Source organism: Lathyrus oleraceus, chromosome 2 (assembly GCF_024323335.1).
Source record: "Lathyrus oleraceus cultivar Zhongwan6 chromosome 2, CAAS_Psat_ZW6_1.0, whole genome shotgun sequence".
Classification (NCBI taxonomy): domain Eukaryota; kingdom Viridiplantae; phylum Streptophyta; class Magnoliopsida; order Fabales; family Fabaceae; genus Lathyrus; species Lathyrus oleraceus.
In genome coordinates, this window is record NC_066580.1 from 196,867,624 (window position 1) to 196,886,597 (window position 18,974).

General features: G+C 39.6%; 1 pseudogene; it reads right to left on the reverse strand.

Annotated features, from left to right (window-relative positions):
- Positions 1-17,349: 17,349 nt before the first annotated feature.
- LOC127122579 (phosphoglucan, water dikinase, chloroplastic-like) lies at positions 17,350-17,938 on the reverse strand (annotated as a pseudogene).
- Positions 17,939-18,974: the final 1,036 nt, after the last annotated feature.

The window sequence follows — 18,974 nt, forward strand, 5'->3', positions numbered from 1 at the left end:
GTTCAAAGAAGCAAGCCATTGTTTACCGATACAGCTCAGAAGTCGAATATCATGCGCTGACTCACACAACATCTGAACTGTTATGGCTTGAATCCTTACTTGGTGAACTTCATATTCCTTATTCATCCACCATGCTCTTTTGTGACTACTTAATTGTTGTTATGATATCACATAATCCGCTTCTACATGCGCAAACGAAGCACATTGAACTAGATATCTACTTCGTTCTTGAAAGAGTTGTGGCCAAGTAGCTTCAGATCCAACATGTCTCGTGCCACTCTCATCTTACAAACATGCTCACAAAATTTAGATTTTTTTTTATAAATTTTTATGATAATTTTTTTAATTTTCAAAAAGGTTATTCTTTCAAATTTTCAGAATAAAAAAAAAATATTTTCGGAGAAAAATAATAATAATTTTTTATAATTTCACAATAGGAATTATTTTTTATTTTCAAATTTTTTTTATTTCCGATTTCCATTTTTTTAAAAATAAATTTATTTCAGTTATTTTTATTTTTTAGAATAACTTTTTTTTTGAGATTTTCTTTTTCATTTTTTTTTCATTTTCAGAAAATAATTTTATTATTTTCAATTTTTTTTTCTAAAAAAATTTGCTTTTTGTATGTTTTTTAAATTTTGAAAGAAAAAATATTTTAAAATCTCATAAAATTTGTTTATGTTTTTAAATTTAAAAATTAATATTAATTTAAAGAAAATAAAATTGAAATTATATTAAATAAATTTGATTAAAATCAAATTTCATTTAAAATCGGTTATTAACCAAACCCATCCAAACATAAACCAATTTTAAAAAAATAAACCGGTTTCGTCAAAGTGGTTTTAAAAACCAAACTAATCCATATATTTGGTTCAATTTGGTTTAGATTTTGAATAATGCACACCCCCTACTACGAATGATTCACGGTTCAATTTGCAGGTGTAGTACCCCCAAATTTGCCCCCAATTTTTCACCTATGTATCCAACCACTTGACTTGGGGATCAATTGCATACATTAATAATTCATGCATCAGCATCATTCATTCCATCAAGGGATCACTATAGATTCCAAATTCTTGGCTTGTGTAGCTAGGGTTTGCTTGTGTGTTAAATTGGAAGGTGTGGCTTTTATCTACACTAAAGTTCAGGGACCTTCAAAACGCTAACTTCTTGATGATGGAGGGATGGGTTCAACAGGGGAATTTTGAGGCAGTCCTGAAGGCTTTCTAACCCTAATGCTTGAGGATATGGTCATGAAGCTTTGGATTTGTTTGTGAAGCTTCTTGATTTATTCAAAGACCTTGGCATGCCTCAGGTAATCCATATCAAGGAGGATTTGGTCTAAAGGTATCCTGTAACTTGACTTTTCATCTAGATGGTCTTCAAACCCTAATTCCACCCAATTCATCACTCATTATGTGTGTGACACTCTTGCTTGGTCATTACCCCTCATAAACCCTTATGTTGGGTTCATTCATGTTGATTTTGGTTTTGTTCTATCCATTTGTGCTTAAGGTCATTGGTCCTAGCCTAAGTCTTTAATTCTATGAATCTCCATCCTCTGCTTATATCCCATGGCACTTCATTTGTACATTTCAAGTGCCTACCCTTGATTTGTTTGGTTTCATCTGGTGAAGTCCATCCAAGTCCATTTCATGACATTTTCAATGCTTAGTGTTTGGTTCATGGATCTTTGTTTCATGTTCATCATTGTCTATGCAAGTCAAGTTGATTCATGTTATTGGTTTATTCAAGTCATTCATGTTCACCTAAAGTCATATTCTTGGTTCATTTCAATCATGTCCATTCAAGATCAAGTCAAAGCCAATTTCAATCCATTACAATCCATTTACAAGGCAATACATTCAAGGTTCATGTTAATTCAAATGCCAAATTCAATTCATAAACACCAATTTCCATTCAAATAACCATCTATAGTCCATTGCAATGCTCATTACATCCAATAAAGAACAAAAATTACATGTTGACCAAATGTTGACTTTGGTCAACAGTTGACTTTTTGGTCAACTTCGACCAAAGTCAACCCAAGCCCTTTTCATCCTAAAACCCTAAGTCCTAATCGCAATTTTAATCCTAAGGTCAAATTTTGATCATTGACTTTTGAATCTTGGTCACTTGTCATGAATGCTTCAAACTCCATTCTTGGTCATCATATTGTAAGCCTTTGTTCAACCATCTTCTAGGTGCATTGATCAATGTTATGAACCTAGTTGCATTGCCATTAACAAGTCAGAATTGTAAAGCATAAGTTTGGACCATGCTACATGAACACAATCATGGTCATTGTTGCATTAAACCCAAAAATGGAAAGCGAAATGAACATGTTACAAGCCAATTGAACAATGGTGCACATGAACATTACCCTGTTGTTATGCGACCAATCAGAATGCCTGCTGAACCACAAAACATGGATGTAAACGTACAGCTAAACCTGCTAGATACCATTGCATATCCTTGAGCCAGACCAAGTGCAAGCCTTATGGACCAAGCAGTGACCTCATGTAACACAAACTTCATAAACCTTGCCATCATCACCAAATTCCAGGACTAAAATAACCTGCAAGGTAAATCTGCAACACATGAACTTAAACCATGGCACAAACCCAAAAATCATCATAACAACAATTAACCTACAGTAGAGCATTTCACCAAGCAGTACAGGGTGAAGTCATGAAATAAAACCATGCCATACACACTTGAAGCCACTGGCTGCAGGAAGAGCCTAAACCCTGAGTTGAATACCATACTGCAGAACCATATGGAATGGGTGACAATGGACTAAACAACATTATAGCATGTGATTATAACAAGGTATAAACATCCAAAACCAAAAATAGATGACATCAAAGATCCAAGGCAATCACAACATAAATGCAGTACACTAACCACATACCATGGGATACATAAATCAGTGTGAATGGGCATGGAACTAGCTGATAAAAATTTGATCTTGCATATGGGAATTGAAACTAAGCCATGCAACTAAGGTTCTTAGTGAAGGCTAGTCAAGGTGTTCAGTCTAAAACAACATGAAATAACCTGGCAGACTATGCAATCCATCATCATTAGCTAGTTATAACAGGTTGTGTCCAAGGATGCATCAATCCTGGTATCATGAGCAAACTCAACATTAAACAGGAAAGAACCAGTGAAAAGTCAGAAGCATAATGCAGAATACCTGTTAAACCAGACCATACATCATGGTTTAAGTCCAAGCCCCTTGAAATTTATCCCAATTCAAACCTGAAGCAAGCATCAACATGAATCATGTTGCAAAATCAAGTTGAAATCATATTGCTGAACCCAGTTGAAACCTTGTCGCAAAGGCAAGTTGAAGCCATGAAACCACCAGGAAAAACCTACTGAACAAAACATCAGCAAACTCAGGACACCACTACCTTGCTACAATGGCATTGCATTCAACCCTTTTTGCCATGCATCATGAAGAATACGAGCCAATAATATGCTCATGATAAGAAACATACATCAAGGCATCAATATCCCAAGTAGCAATGATGTTCAGTGTAACAATCTGGCATGAGAGATAATCTTACCTTGACCTGCAGCATGAATGGAACAATCTTACCTTGCCTTCCTTTTGAGTTATCAGATTGAACATGTTATTTAACAAGCAATATGCACACCAAAACAATACCCTGTCCCAAGCCTGCACCAAAGTAACTCCACTGTCAGCATGATTTGCCACTAGATATGGTGAGCCAGCAGGCATCAAGGCAAAGCAAGTTCAAGTGTGTTGTAAGCCAAACCATGACCATTGGCTCAATGAATTTCCTGCAGCAGAACCAATGTGAGCATAAGAAGAAAAACAAGTACTGGAAATAAACATGCATAGCATTGATCAAACCATAATCCATAACAATAACACTAACCTTAATCTAACTAGCAATTTCTATTGGTGACTTGGAGTGAACCTGTTTAGCAGGTCATCACTCAACATTCAAACCTGATTCCACTTAAGTTCTAACCTGCATTATCCAGTCAACAAAAAAAAACAAAGCTTGCTCATTCACCAACTAATATAACCTATCCTAACTAACTAAGTCAAGATCAACTAACTGAGTTAACCATTAACTCAGTGAGTTGAATCCAAGTAACTCCAAGTCTCTCTCTAACAGAACCCAAACCTCATTCCAAGCCTACAAAACTTCCAAACCTAAACTCTATTTAAACAATTCATCTCTCTCATTTTCATCACTTTTGGAACCTTGTGAATTTGTGCACACTCTCTCCGCAACCTCTCTCATCACCCTCACTAAAGCTCTCTCTCTCTCAAAAGCCATTGAAGCTTCACATTGAAGCTTCAATTTAGCTTGAGCTAAACCACCTCACTCTCATACTGCTATCAATTCCAAAGTTCCAGAAGAAGAAGAAGGAGACGAAAAGAATAAGAAGAAGGAAGAATCAAGGTCAGAAAACTTCCCGGTAAATTCTCCGATCATCTTCTCCGGTATGCCATTACTTTCTCTGAGCATGCCAAGGCGTAGTAACTAGGATAGGAAGTAAAAGCCCCATGGTTGTAGAGATTGGTTTGAGACATACGCCATTTAATTTGACTTAGAAAGGCTAGGGTTCTTCCACTGTTTAGGCTTGATTCGACCAATATGAGAGCCATTTCCCAATTCCATTTCCATATTCGTGATTAGCACGACACGACGCATCCATTGGTATTGGTGGTTAGGGAGAAGCCAACACCGGCGCCGACAACAGACGTCGGCGCAGCGAGCTAAGGGGAACAATAGTGGGACTGAGCGTGCACATGGAGGCATTTTGACTCTGTTTACTTGTCTAAGTCAACAAAGGTGAGTTGATTGGGCTTAAGTGGATAAGGCCCAAGGATTTTACTCTTTGCACACCATGATTACTAATACACCTCCTAGGGATTTAGGAAAGAAATAGAATTGGGCTTGACCAAACCCCTTAGCCTCTCTTACTAGTTTCCCACGCATTTACCATCTGTACCCCCATATTTGGAATGTTGAGAATGTGATTGGGCTCACAAAGCCCATTTTTATTTTACTATACACAACCCTTGTTTTTGGACTCTGGTTGAATTAACAAAAATCAACGTTGGGCCTACCTGGCAGCCCACCAAGCGGATTTGGATTCACACCCCCATTTTTGAATTTGCTTGTTGTACAAAAAATCAACAATGGACTTATTTTACAGCCCACTAGTGTCGCATCCGCGAAAAACAACCGGCGGGCTGAAACAAAAACAACACAGAGCCGCCACCGTGCGTTATTTATCCCAAAAGAGGGAAAGGAAATGCTCAGAGTAAACCTAGGAAAAGCATGGTCTCACGACCAAAGAGATGGGATCGGGAGTCGGTTATGCGAAGGGAAGGTATTAGCACCCCTACGCATCTGTCGTACTCGACGGGATCCACGCTCTAAAAGAAAGAAAAGGTTGCTAAAACAAACACCACACACACACACTGAAGAAAACACAGGTGGAGGAAGAGGGGAGAGGGCTCGCTAGGATATCGCATCCTATGCCTACGTATCTCGTCTGGAACGAGAATCAGAGCTACCGTAGTTTGGCTCACGCACGCCGAAACAAACACACGCACAAACAGGCAAACATGGAACCCGAACGCCAATCGCTGGACTTACATCAGCTTCCGAACCAAACAAACCCACACTGGAAACCAGATGCCACTTGATGGACTTATACCGGACTCCAAGTACACAACAAGAGGATACGGAATGCCAATCGCTGGGCTTACATCCATCTCCTACACACGCAAGAACAAACAAGCAACAAGTTACTAAGGAGTCGGGTACTCGAGCCTAGCAATTGTCAAGCAAACACACACAAAAAGAAAAAGGGTGCCCGGAGAGATCTCGCACGACCTCCTGCCTACGTACCTCATCTGGTATGAGGATCAGGGCAACGTAGTTCCCCTTAACAGGGGAGAAACTATCTCCTAACCAGAGACCGGGAAATGACCAACTAAAAGGGAGACTGACTCGAGCCTAATAGTTATCATGTATTCCACAATGGTCCTAGGTTGAGTTTTCTATCTACTTGCACAGCAGCAAGCTAATCCTAACCAGGCAAAGCAAAGCATGCAAGCATAATCAAAACAAAGCAAACATTCACAATTAGCACACACTATATACAGACAAAGTGGGCTCATACAAAGGGTTAGGCTGCAAAAGCAAGCCAACTGTATCAGGTGATGTTAGCTCTTAACCCTGACATTGAGAGTCAGGGTGAAGCAGATGAAAGGTGAGTGAAGATGAGACTTCACAGCTCTTATCCCTGGCCTGGGAGAGCTTAAGACAATGAAGTGTGGGTTCAGAAAGTGGGAACCCTTCTACACTTATGACACTGATTCAACTGTACAACGATCTTGGGTTAGTATCCACAATGCATCAACACAGTGGTGTGAGCAGAGGGATGACACAACAGAATAGCGGGAGATAGATTGCATATCTCTTTTATCCGCCAATTTCCTTAACCAAGGTCTTTTCCTTCTTGGGGACAAAAATAAACAAGCACAGGCATTGCCTCTTAAGGAGGACTTCAGACAGGTGCCTGGCCAAGTAACAGGCCAGGTCTTCCAGACTACATGGAGTTAGAGTGTTCTACCTCTATTGGTTAAGCAACCAAGCAATAGCCAAAAGCAAGTTCTCAAGGGAACTATAGCAACTAAGGTACCTGAAATCAATCTAACACAATTAGTATTCAACTCAGACAAAAAGCAAACAGACAATGGTTAACAGTTAATTATACAGTCAAACAACAGTCAATGCACAAAGGTGCAATCCACAAGGCCTAAGTACAAGTCTCAATGCCTACAAAACAAACTCAAAGTTAGTCATAAACAAGAAATATACCAACTCCAATTGAGTGCACATCATCAAGCATAAGCAATTGTGCTCTTAACCTGAAACAAAGCCCAAATGTGAGAGCACAAACCACTAGTACAAGACTAGGGTCAAAATAGGATCAAAAACCCAAAACAGAACATGAAACTTATCAAAAGTCAAGATCAATCAAATAAGAATCAAATCCAAGTGGTTTCACATTCATATCATCAACCATTATCATTTCATGAAACAAAGAGTGCAAGGCATGCAATTTAGAACCTCAAAGGACCAAACAGAATGGTTCAACTCAAATCAATTCACAAACATTTCAATAAATCATCAAAACATTCATGGTTAAACAGCATCCACAACATGACCTACACACCAAATATCAAGCCATTTAGACCAAGGGAAGCAAGCCAATGAAATTCATCAAGTCAACACAAGTTCAAACAAGCTCATACAAGGCACCAAAACATGCATCAACTTCAAGCAATCATAAAACAGAGATCAAACATGATAAATGAATGAGACCAACACCATGGCAAACTTCAAGATGTCTATAATCACTACACAAAATTTCAAGTCCATCCAATACATATCCAGAATTTCACAAAACATCTAAAATCATGACTCACAAAAGGTCCACATTTGGCCAAACAGAAAGGAAATTCTCAATCAAATTGGAAATGTACTCAAAAAATCCAAGAAAATTCAAAAGTGAACCTAACATCCCTAAGCATCATCATGCAAAAACTCAGCTCATTTCAAGTTCATATGGCATGGTAACAAAAATCAAGAAGTTGGACATGAAATGGTGTGACACAAATTGTCACACCCCTAATGATCAGGTCATATCTCACAATCCAGGAATGATAAAATAGAAAACTCAAAGCCAACATGTCCATTAAGGTCTCTAGAATAAGCATGCAAAATTTCAGCTCCATCCAGTTAAGCATCATCATTTCATGATCAAAATACCAAGCGTTGTGCATGAAAGAACACATATGAACAAACCCTAGGCCATTCCAAAAATCACACGTGCACAATTTCCACAAAAATCACCAAACAAACTAGAGATTACAAGGATCATGGTGAAAAAAATTTCATGCAATTTGGACAAGTATTTTGTGAGATATGATTTTTGGAAGTAATGGAAAAAATAAAAAATGAAATGAAGGCATGTGAAATATGTAAGGCATGGTTGAAATAAATGTCAAAAAGCAACAAGTGGAATTGTCCCCAAGCGGAATCGAAGTATGTTCCTGTTCAAAGGTAGCGCGCGCTACAGTACCACAAACATCAATCATCATGGCCAAACGTGGAAATGAGGATCAAAGCCAGTTCTGGAAAAAATTTCAAATGTTCTTGAACACATTCATCGTGTTCATCCTAAAATTTCCAGCATGAACAAACTTCCACCAAAATCAACAAAATCTATATCACTAGAAAGATCTTTCCAAGCACATCATGAATATCACATTAATTTGACCTAATTCATCCTAATTTAAGAGAATCGAAAGCAAACATCTTTGAGCATGAAATTTCAAATCAACATAACTTGTTCGTTTCTCAACCAAATTTAATGGAACAAAGTGCAGAATGACCTACTAAGAAAGATCTACAAGAAGCATCAAACAATTTGATGAATCATTAAAATCGAAATCTGACCTTCTATGAATTGCAGAACTGGAAACGCGTGTTTTACACCTTGTAATGCCAAAACAGATCTTCTATGATGCTTGAGTTGATGAATGGAACAAGGTTTGTTGCTCAATTGCCTTGGATCTAGCTCAAAACTTGAATTGCCATTGTTGAAGCTTGATGCAACAGTCCACGAATTGGCTTGGAAATGATGAAATCTGGATTCAATTAGCTTCCAAAATGTTCATGGATCATGGATTGATGAAGATCTTGGCAAGGCTTTTGAAGAAAATTGCAAAAAAAAGTGAGAGAAGAAGATGAAGAATTTGGTGATTTTCAGATCTAGATCTTGATTCTGTTATTGTTAATCAGAAAACAGTTACAATTTAGTTTATATATGCATTGTTAATGATGTTAGTAATCATGATTAGTGAAAATGCACATGATTAGTGAAATCAAGTTTTCATGCTAAATGCCAATTGACCAATCCACCCTCACTTATGCAAAACCAATGTAACAGTGCCAATTTCTGGTTTGAGCAAGTTTTAAAACATGTTTGTGAGCTAATGCAAGTGAAATTATGTGAAAACCAAGCTTATTTTGCAAAAACACCTTTTCCCCTCCACTTTTCAAAATTGGTTCACTTGAAAAATGGACTTTTTATGTGATGAGTTTTCATGAAATGTAATGCTTGTTTTGGATAGAGGGCATCAAAAGAATTTTGCTTAAAAAAGTCTCACTCCATTTGGCCTTGTGAATCAAAAGTTATGCCCCTTTGAAATTCAACTTTTCTGGACAATGACTTGATCATAACTTGCCAACCACACATGAGAAATTCATGTTCTTGGACTTTTTGGAAAGGTGAGAGCAAGATATACAACTTTCATGTTGAACAAAATTTCATTTGAAGCATTTTTGGACATGTAATTTTGAGGTGAAAACCTTTCCATTTTTGGCAGTTTGAATTACAAGTCACTTTCTATTTTTGGAAAGCTTCCATCTGACTTTATTTTCTTCATTCTTGATCTTTGAAATGTCAAATGAAACTTGTTTGGACATGAATGAAGTGTCTCTAACTCTCTCCCACCTCCAAATCCATGAGTTGACTTGTGGTTGACTTTTTCTGACTGATAGATGAACTTGCTGTGCACTGATCAACTTGAGCTTCAATCTCCTGATGAAATGGCTCAATGATGAAACCCTAGCTTCCATAAGCTCATTATAACCACAAAATGATCCCTCATCTCAATGAAGACCTCATCTTCTTCACAAGCCTTGATTGGCACAATGCAGATGATTAGGGTTAACCAAAGGTCAAAACCCTAATCTCAAGGTATCTGATCAAGCTCAAGGAATCTCTTGGTGATGACAAGACCATGATGATGATGATGTACCATTTCAACCAAGATGATGCTCAACCTCCTTGAGGAACCATGAAACCCTAATTTAAATCACCAACCCTCAGATGATCAGTGATCAGTTCAATGAAACCCTCAAGCTTGAATATATCAACCTCTTTATCTTCTGATCAAGACCTAGGAGGATGACTTGCTTATGTTGCCACATGATATACCAGGATGCAATGACTAAAACCCTAAAAATGAAAATGCAATATGTTAAGCTAGTCCCAAGAGAGGAGGGCAAATTTTGAGGTGTTACAGCTGCCCCTATTCAATCCACTGTGAACTTGTCGATATGAATAGCCTCGGCTTTCAGATGATCAGGGTGAAGAGTGATTGAATACCCAGAACAGACAAACAATTTGCACTCCGATGGGAAAATAATTAACAATGCCTGTCAGAATCGGCACAGAACAACCTTGAAAGAATAACTCGTCTGGTACGGAGAAAGTCGGCCTGAATACCGAAACAGAAATGTCGACCTGGACACCAAAATAAATGGTAACGCAGGGATAACCATGGCCTGAACACCACATCCGCTGGGGATTATTATTACCTTTTTTTTTTTCTTTTCTTGAACCCCGAAATTTTCTGATGATTGCTCTTCTTTTTTTTGTTTTCTTGAACCCCGAAATTTTCTTTCGCGCAAATGATCTCAGATCACTGCATTTGAACCCCGACATCTTGTTTGCCAAAATAATGAACCCCATTCTCCATTTGAACCCCAGTCGCCTGACGATAACTTGCGATCGCCATTGTGAACCCCGTTCTCCAGAAAATTCCACAACATTTCCCTTTCTCCATTTGGACCCCGTTCTCCAGAAAATGCCGCAACATTTCCTTTTCTCCGTTTGAACCCCGTTCTCCACTTGTGATAAACCCGTTGGCAGCATCGGAAATAACACCAAACACCACTCTGAGGGCGACATATCAGAGGGTACACCTTCACAAAAGGAAGGTAACATGTGCATCTCTTCCTCAGAAGACACCCATAACGACCTCTATCGGCCTCAGCCAAAGTCTAAGGTGACACATGAATAGAAGATAATCCTGAGGACCTCATCCCGGACATAATCTTCAACTTCAATCTCCATTTGAACCCCGATCTCCAGAAAATGCCTCAACATTTCCTTTTCTCCAATTGAACCCCGATCTCCAGAAAATGCCTCAACATTTCCTTTTCTCCAATTGAACCCCGTTCTCCGCTTTCTCGTGATAATTCCGCTGGCAAAGTCGGAAATAACACCAAAACACCACCCTGATGGCGACATATCAGAGGGTACACCTTCGACCAGACACTTACTGATGACTGGGAGGAAACTCGACGTTTATTGAACATCGAACAATGACGTTTACTGACACCAAAGAGAACTCGACCAGACACTTACTGATGAATGGGAGGAAACTCGACGTTTACTGGACATCGAACAATGATGTTTACTTGACACCAAAGAAAGCTCGACCAGACATTAAGCAATGACTAGGAGGAAACACGACGTTTACTGGACATCGAACAATGATGTTTACTTGACACCAAAGAAAGCTCGACCAGACACTTACTGATGACCGGGAGGAAACTCGACGTTTACTTGACATCGAACAATGATGTTTACTTGACACCTAAGAAAGCTCGACCAGACATTAACCAATGACCGGGAGGGAACTCGACGTTTACTGGACATCGAACAATGATGTTTACTTGACACCAAAGAAAACTCGACCAGACATTAACCAATGACCGGGAGGGAAGTCGACGTTTACTGGACATCGAACAATGATGTTTACTGACACCAAAGAAAACTCGACGAGACATTAACCAATGACCGGGAGGGAAGTCGACGTTTACTGGACATCGAACAATGATGTTTACTGACACCAAAGAAAACTCGACCAGACATTAACCAATGACCGGGAGGGAAGTCGACGTTTACTGGACATCGAACAATGATGTTTACTGACACCAAAGAAAACTCGACCAGACGGGGATCGACACGACACTTACTGGTATCGCAGGGATGATATCTCCATATGTCAAAACCAAGCAGCCGTTTGCCGGGGACTAACGGGGGAATGTTGTTGATCCAGAATCACGATGCTGAACTCCTCAGAGTAACATCTTCCAACTTCCATCTCGCACGACAGAAATTCTTCCTCCAATATCGCACAACTGGGGAATATTGCTGATCTGACGTTGTGATGCTAAACTCCTCGGAGTCACATCTTCACCATCCGGTGAAACCAAATCTCAAGCGGTAACCACGGCTTGAATCGCGCTGATCGCGTCATGATGTTAAACTCATCCGAGTAACATCTTCACCATCCGATGAAACCAAATCTCAAGCGGTAACCACGGCTTGAATCGCGTTGATCGCGTCATGATGTTAAACTCATCCGAGTAACATCTTCACCATCCGGTGAAACCAAATCTCAAGCGGTAACCACGGCTTGAATCGCGCTGATCGCGTCATGATGTTAAACTCATCCGAGTAACATCTTCACCATCCGGTGAAACCAAATCTCAAGCGGTAACCACGGCTTGAATCGCGCTGACCGCGTCATGATGTTAAACTCATTCGAGTAACATCTTCACCATCCGGTGAAACCAAATCTCAAGCGGTAACCACGGCTTGAATCGCGCTGATCGCGTCATGATGTTAAACTCATCCGAGTAACATCTTCACCATCCGGTGAAACCAAATCTCAAGCGGTAACCACGGCTTGAATCGCGCTGATCGCGTCATGATGTTAAACTCATCAGAGTAACATCTTCACCATCTGTCGTGGCCCGAAAAATACGGTATGCGAAAAAACAACCGGCGAGAAAGAAATGACAAAAGAGTCGCCACCGTGCGTTATTTATCCCACAGGAGGGAAAGGAAACGCTCGAAGTAAACCGGAGAAAGGAAAGGAAAAGACAAGGTCTCGCAACCAAATCTTGGGTTCGGGAGTCGATTATGCGAAGGGAAGGTATTAGCACCCCTACGCATCCGTAGTACTCTACGGGATCCACTTTTGTTGTTCTTGTCTAAAGGGTGTATGTTTATCTAATGTACTATTTACTAAAAGAAAGGGTCAAAGAAAATGACTCGCACGGATGTCGCATCCATTGCATACGTATCTCATCTGAATATGAGAATCAGAGTCTTCGTAGCTCGGGTACCTCTGGGTTAAGGATAAGTGTGCTCGCTAAAACATCGCATCTTATGCCTACGTATCTCATCGGGAATGAGAATCAGAGCAAAACGTAGTTCAAACTATCTACGGGAACAAAAGGTCTCGATTGCAACTAGGGCAAGAGAAAGGGAAGGTCTCGATCGCAACGAGGGCGAAAGCAAACAAGGATTAGTTGTTAGTCGTTAGTCAAACTCGGCAAGACATCGCATCTTGTGCCTACGTATCTCATCTGAACATGAGAATCAGAGTTGCCGTAGTTCGGCTACATAGGGATTGCCATCTGAACATGGACTTACAAAGGAGGACACTAGTTGTGTCAAAGGAGAGTGGGCAATGTGTTCACATCCTAGCAGTAGGTGTCGCAGCTCGCTGAATCGAGTCTTAGGCAGTTACCTCTTTGCAATAGGATGGATTACATGCCTCAAGATCGGAGACGCACGGAAGGTCTAAAAGAAATGGGGAAGCTCTGCCCTAGAGTTGTCATGCAATATGTACTTAGGTGTTAGGATTTACAAATCTACATTCGGAAAAGGTTTTTTTGATTGGTCGCACGACGGCGAGAAAAAGAGTTTGATTGATTGGATGTGCTTTGAGTGATGGCGAGAACCAGGATTGGCGAGATATACATCTCGAATCCTTGCCTCAGGAGTGCATGGTATACACCATGTTCCATTTCCATCTTTATTTGCAAAAGTGTTTAATAGAGAATTAAGTGTTTTGAATTTGATTGAGAAAAGGGTTTGGAGAAACCGCATTGACAATTTTAGGCGATGGCGAGAGTTAAGATTGGCGAGGCATACGTCTCGAATCTTAACCTCAGGAGTGCATGGTATACACCATGTTCCATTTCCACCTTTATTTGCAAAAGTGTTTCATAAAGAATTAAGTGTTTTGAGTTTTTTGTTGTGAAAATGACTTGACCTAGATCAAGTATTGATGGACGTTTGAGAAAGATTTGAATGAGTGTTTGAGAAAACAAAGTGGGTAAATTGGATGATGGCGAGAGCTAGGATTGGCGAGATATACATCTCGAATCCTAGTCTCAGGAGTGCGTGGTATACACCACGTTCCACTTCCATCTTTATTGAAAAAGTCTTGACTTATGAGTTAATATTTTTTGAGTTTTTATTAGAGAAGATGGCTTGACGTTGAATCAAGCATTTGATGAAAGTTTGAAAGAAAAGGAATGGAATAGGAGGGCGAAATGAATTGATTTGTTTATTGAGAAAACACTCGACGTTGGATCGAGTCATTATTTTTTGATCTTTTTGAAATTGTTGATTTTATTCTTGTGTTAGTAGCTAACTAAACAGTCAAGCAAATAAAGAAATGAAAAGTAGTAGAATTATTACACATCGAGGGAGTGGGGTACATTTTGTCAAATGGGGATTCAAAGTATTGGAATAATTAAATCGGGCCCAAACAAATGATGCGAAATATGAGTGTAAGTGCAAGAGAACCGGCTCATTGTAAGAAAGCCCAAGAGTAAGCTATGTGAGGTTGACGGCGATGCTTAAAAAGCAATCGACTTACAAGGGTGTGAAAATGGGCTCGATATTAAATCGAGAAAAAATATGATTTTTATAAGTTTAAAATGGTTTTGAATGGGTTTTTTTTATCAATGATATTGAGATGATTTATCATGATTGTAACATAACTCACACATAAAGGCAAATAATTTGTACAAATGAATGAACAAACACAAATATAATAATCCCAAAAAATGAATAATCACATAAGTCATATTAAAAATAAAATAATAAAAATGAATAAATGATAGAAACATGTTAGTTAAATGGTAAGGCTAGATAATTAAATATGAGAATTAAAGAAAATATGGAAAAATCAAAATGTTGGAAAAACAAGGCAACATACCCGGGTATTGAACCCAGGACCAAAGAGGAGGTGGACTATCTCCATTTCCACCAGGGCAAGACCTGCATACTATTAAACTAAGACCCTCAAAACTATGTTCTAACTAAAAAAACACCCAAAGGGAGAAAACGTGAAAGGCCAAGCATGGGCTAAGTTTGTTTAAAGTCCATAAACCTAAATCTCAAAGGCCCACTTCAACAAAGTCCCAGGCGAAAATGGCAGGGAAACACAATGGTTACATGGGAACTTGGACACACGTGAAGGAGCGCCAAACAAAGCAACTGGCTTTGGAACTTGGAAAGGTACGCCATTAATGGCCTTGAAGCCTTGAGGAGATTCAAATGAAACCGAACAGACGATGAGAATAATCCGCCTCAAATTCACTCTCTCTCTACTTGGGACATTTGTCTCCTTCCTCACTCAAGGTAAACACAAACTCACAGAGGAACCTAGAACAATACTTCTAACGTAAATCCAACCTCAACACTACAGGCAACGCAGAGGCAAGCAATCATCGCCACGGCCAACAAACTCTTAAACAACAAAGGAAACAAACCTAACCATTAAAGCAACAAGAAGGAACAAATCCTTTGTAGAGAAGTGAATCAGACGCATCAAAGCAATATACAAACATTTGCGGATTTGAAAAGAAAAATGATAAAGAGGTGAAAAATCTACCAGATAGGGATACTTCGGAGGCGAGTGCAGCAGGTATGTTATTCCTTACTCTTCTTTCTCCTTTTTCGTTGATTAGGGTTTAGGCTTTCTTCTCGCCGTCTCCAATGACTCCTAGGGTTTTTCGGCTGATTTTTGTTGTCTTTCAGAACCTCCTCCTGTGAACAGTGGACGCGCCTCCTTTTATACCCACCCTTTTAGGGTTTTGGATTTTGCTATGGAGATCAAAAAGGTATCCCTTCGGAAGTCCTTTAAGGTGCTCACAATTGTCTACCTCATTTGGTGTTTGGTCTGGAAAAGGTAACATGAGCTCCATACTTTCTTTTTTTTGAATTTGTCTCAATGCCAAATTGGGATGTTTCTTGAATTTTTAACGCTTGGGAATCTTCTCTGCATTTTTTTTACTGCAGTGAAATTGGCGAGAGTTGTTTTGATTTTGCCTTGATTCTGTCATTGTAGATAGTATGAATTATGTTTAGTAGAACAAAAGCATCTCACTCAACTTCTTTTTTCACCTTGATGTAGACTAATTGCATGAAGAGATTACAACTCTGCAACCAATACCTCCTCCTCAGTTCCAGATATGGAAAGGGTTCCTTGAGTCCACTTCTTCAACATCTCTAAAGAAGCCTTGGGTCGGTCCATTGGAACCATGTGATCCGCATCATGAACCTTTAGGAAACTTAAAGTTCCATGATTCTTCAACACTCCAGCTTCTGAATCATCAACTATGAAAGGAACTTCAGGTGAGGCGACAAATTCTTTCTGGCCAGACCATTCCATGGCATGATATTGTTTGAATTGTTTTTTATGATGTTTGTGGTCAGGTTTGAAAGTTATGAATCAGGATTGCAGCAGACTTTCCAATGGCCATTCTTTGGACTTCCAGTAGGAGATCAAGAGGTTGCAGCATGAAGTCACATTCTGACTTGGACAAGTTATTTTCGTAACAAATTGGTTGGCCTTGGAAAAGATGCTATCCATCTGTAGAATTTTGGATTCGATGTAGACATCTAATGTAACAGGATCATAGCATGCTGTAGGGCCAATTGTTGTATGCATTACCCCTGTCATGGTGAGTTTCAAGTGACCAAATGTATTACTCTATTAAGACATGTTTATGGAGAGTGATGTATGGTTGGCTCACATATTTGGATTGATGGCTGCAGGGTGTTTGTTGACTTGCACTTAGGCATTGAAACAAACTTGACTAGGCTTCATGTTGGCTGCAAGATGTGGATGCGTGTACCTGGACTGGTGTTGGATATGGTGGGCTTCATTTGTGAACTAAACTGCAGTGATGGCTTCAGGAAAGATCTAGGGTCCAGGCCATGGTATGATATGATGCAAACCTCATGTTGTAGGTGCAGCAAGTGTAATTCTATTTGGACAAGTTTTGATGGTTTTATCATCATGGTAAGTCAACATACTCCATGGCTTGGTATTCATGACATTTCTGGTTGGTTATGACCTTGGTTTGTGCATTTTTCAACATTGCCGTATGGTTCAACATCTTTTCCATGTCTTCTCTATAGGTTTCATTCTGGTTTATGATGTTTTGCTGTCCATTTTTCTATTTCTTCAGGTCTGCAGGATGCCTGTGTTAACAGTTAAATGGTTATTTGCTAGGCTGATGTAGGGACTGAGTTTGCATGGTTGCTTGGACTATTTGTCATTATGCTTTGGCTTGCTGCATTGGGTAAGATGAAATTGGTCACTTTCAATCACATTCTGAGCCGATAGAGCACTATCGTCACAACTGTAGTAGCCATATTCTTTTTGCACTCAAAAAATGAATCAAGTGCTGACATGCCATATTCATCCAGAGATTCATAAATTGATTCTAGCTGTTCGGCAAGACTGCCAGCATTAAAGAAGTCTTTGAGTTCCCGATGAAATACCTTGAACTGTTCTACAAATGCTTCACTATATTCTCCAGGGTTCTTTGTGATTTTTAGCAAGCATAGCTTCTGTAGCAACCAAGTCTTCAGGACCCGCATTACGGTGAAGCTTGTTTTGTATTGTATGTTTAATTTGTGTCTTGAGGTCATGTGGAATGTCATTTCGATGAGCAATATCTCTAATTCGAGTCAGAGGAACAAATGCCGTGAATTCTGCCTTGAAAGATGGCAAACATGGATGAATCTTTCGAATAACTAGAACTTCCTGTGGAGATACATCCTTTTGAGTTGTATGTCGCTCTAAGTGGCGAAATATAAGCCTTGAAATCTCAGCATGCCTATTGGGACGGTGGTGACCTCCATCTTCAAAACATGGTATTTGGCCTGGGTTATTGCAGCAAGCTATGGTCATGGTAATTTGGCTTGATGCAGGTGGGTATAGTCATAGTATGGCAAGGCAAGCTGGGTCGATGGCTTGAGTTAGCAGCATATGCTTCCAATGAGGAATGGGGTTGATGATTGTAGGTTTAATGTTGCTCAATTCTGCAGCACACCTTATCCATGTATTTCCACTCGCCTAAGTTCAACCTTGGTCTGGTTTTACACAGCAGTGTTCCCACAGGTATGTTACTAGGTTGTGTTTGGTTAATTAGCATTGGATGGCTGTTGCAAATGTTAGCTGAATTGGACTGCTATGCTTATGATTAAAAGGTCATTACTTGATGATGCAATGTTGTGGTTTTCCAACTGCTGCAGGAGGACTCTACAATTGGTCCTTGCTATGAACCACAATATTCATGGCAGAAATGATGCCGATAAGAATGTTGTGTGTTGGTGCATATTCACTGCGGGGTTATGGTCTGCTGTATAGGTTGCAGGGTGTTGTGATTCTGCACAAGAGGTTAGGCATTGGTTTGTGGGCATAAATATGATGTGTGGATTTTGCATTGGCAACAACAGCAAGCAAGGAAAGACAAGGTTCATGTGCCTGCAGCCATGGTGAGCTTTGCCATCTTGCTGATTTTTGGATTTAGCCAGGCTTCATTGTGTGTTGTGTTACATCTGTGTAAACTACTCCCCAGGCATTTCATTTCCTTAGTATAATATTCAGCCCAGATTCGTGTGTGTTGATGGTGATGGAACAGTTCCAGTAGAGTCAGCTAAGGTTTGTTAACTCTCCTCTTCATATCTTTATGCAATTAGTGGACTTTATTTTAATAATGCTTCATCTTTTGGCCTTGTATGCAGGCTGACGGCTTCATTGCGGAGGAAAGGGTTTGAAGTATCCTTTGTGAGCCTCATCTCATCTATTCAGGATTCTCAAGCACTGGCTGAGGGCAGGAGATCCCGATCCCTTTTACAATCCAATGATCAAGACGGTCAAAGCAATAGCGGTGACAAAATGTCCTTGAGCTCAATATCTATTTCACAAGAAGGAGCCAATAAAT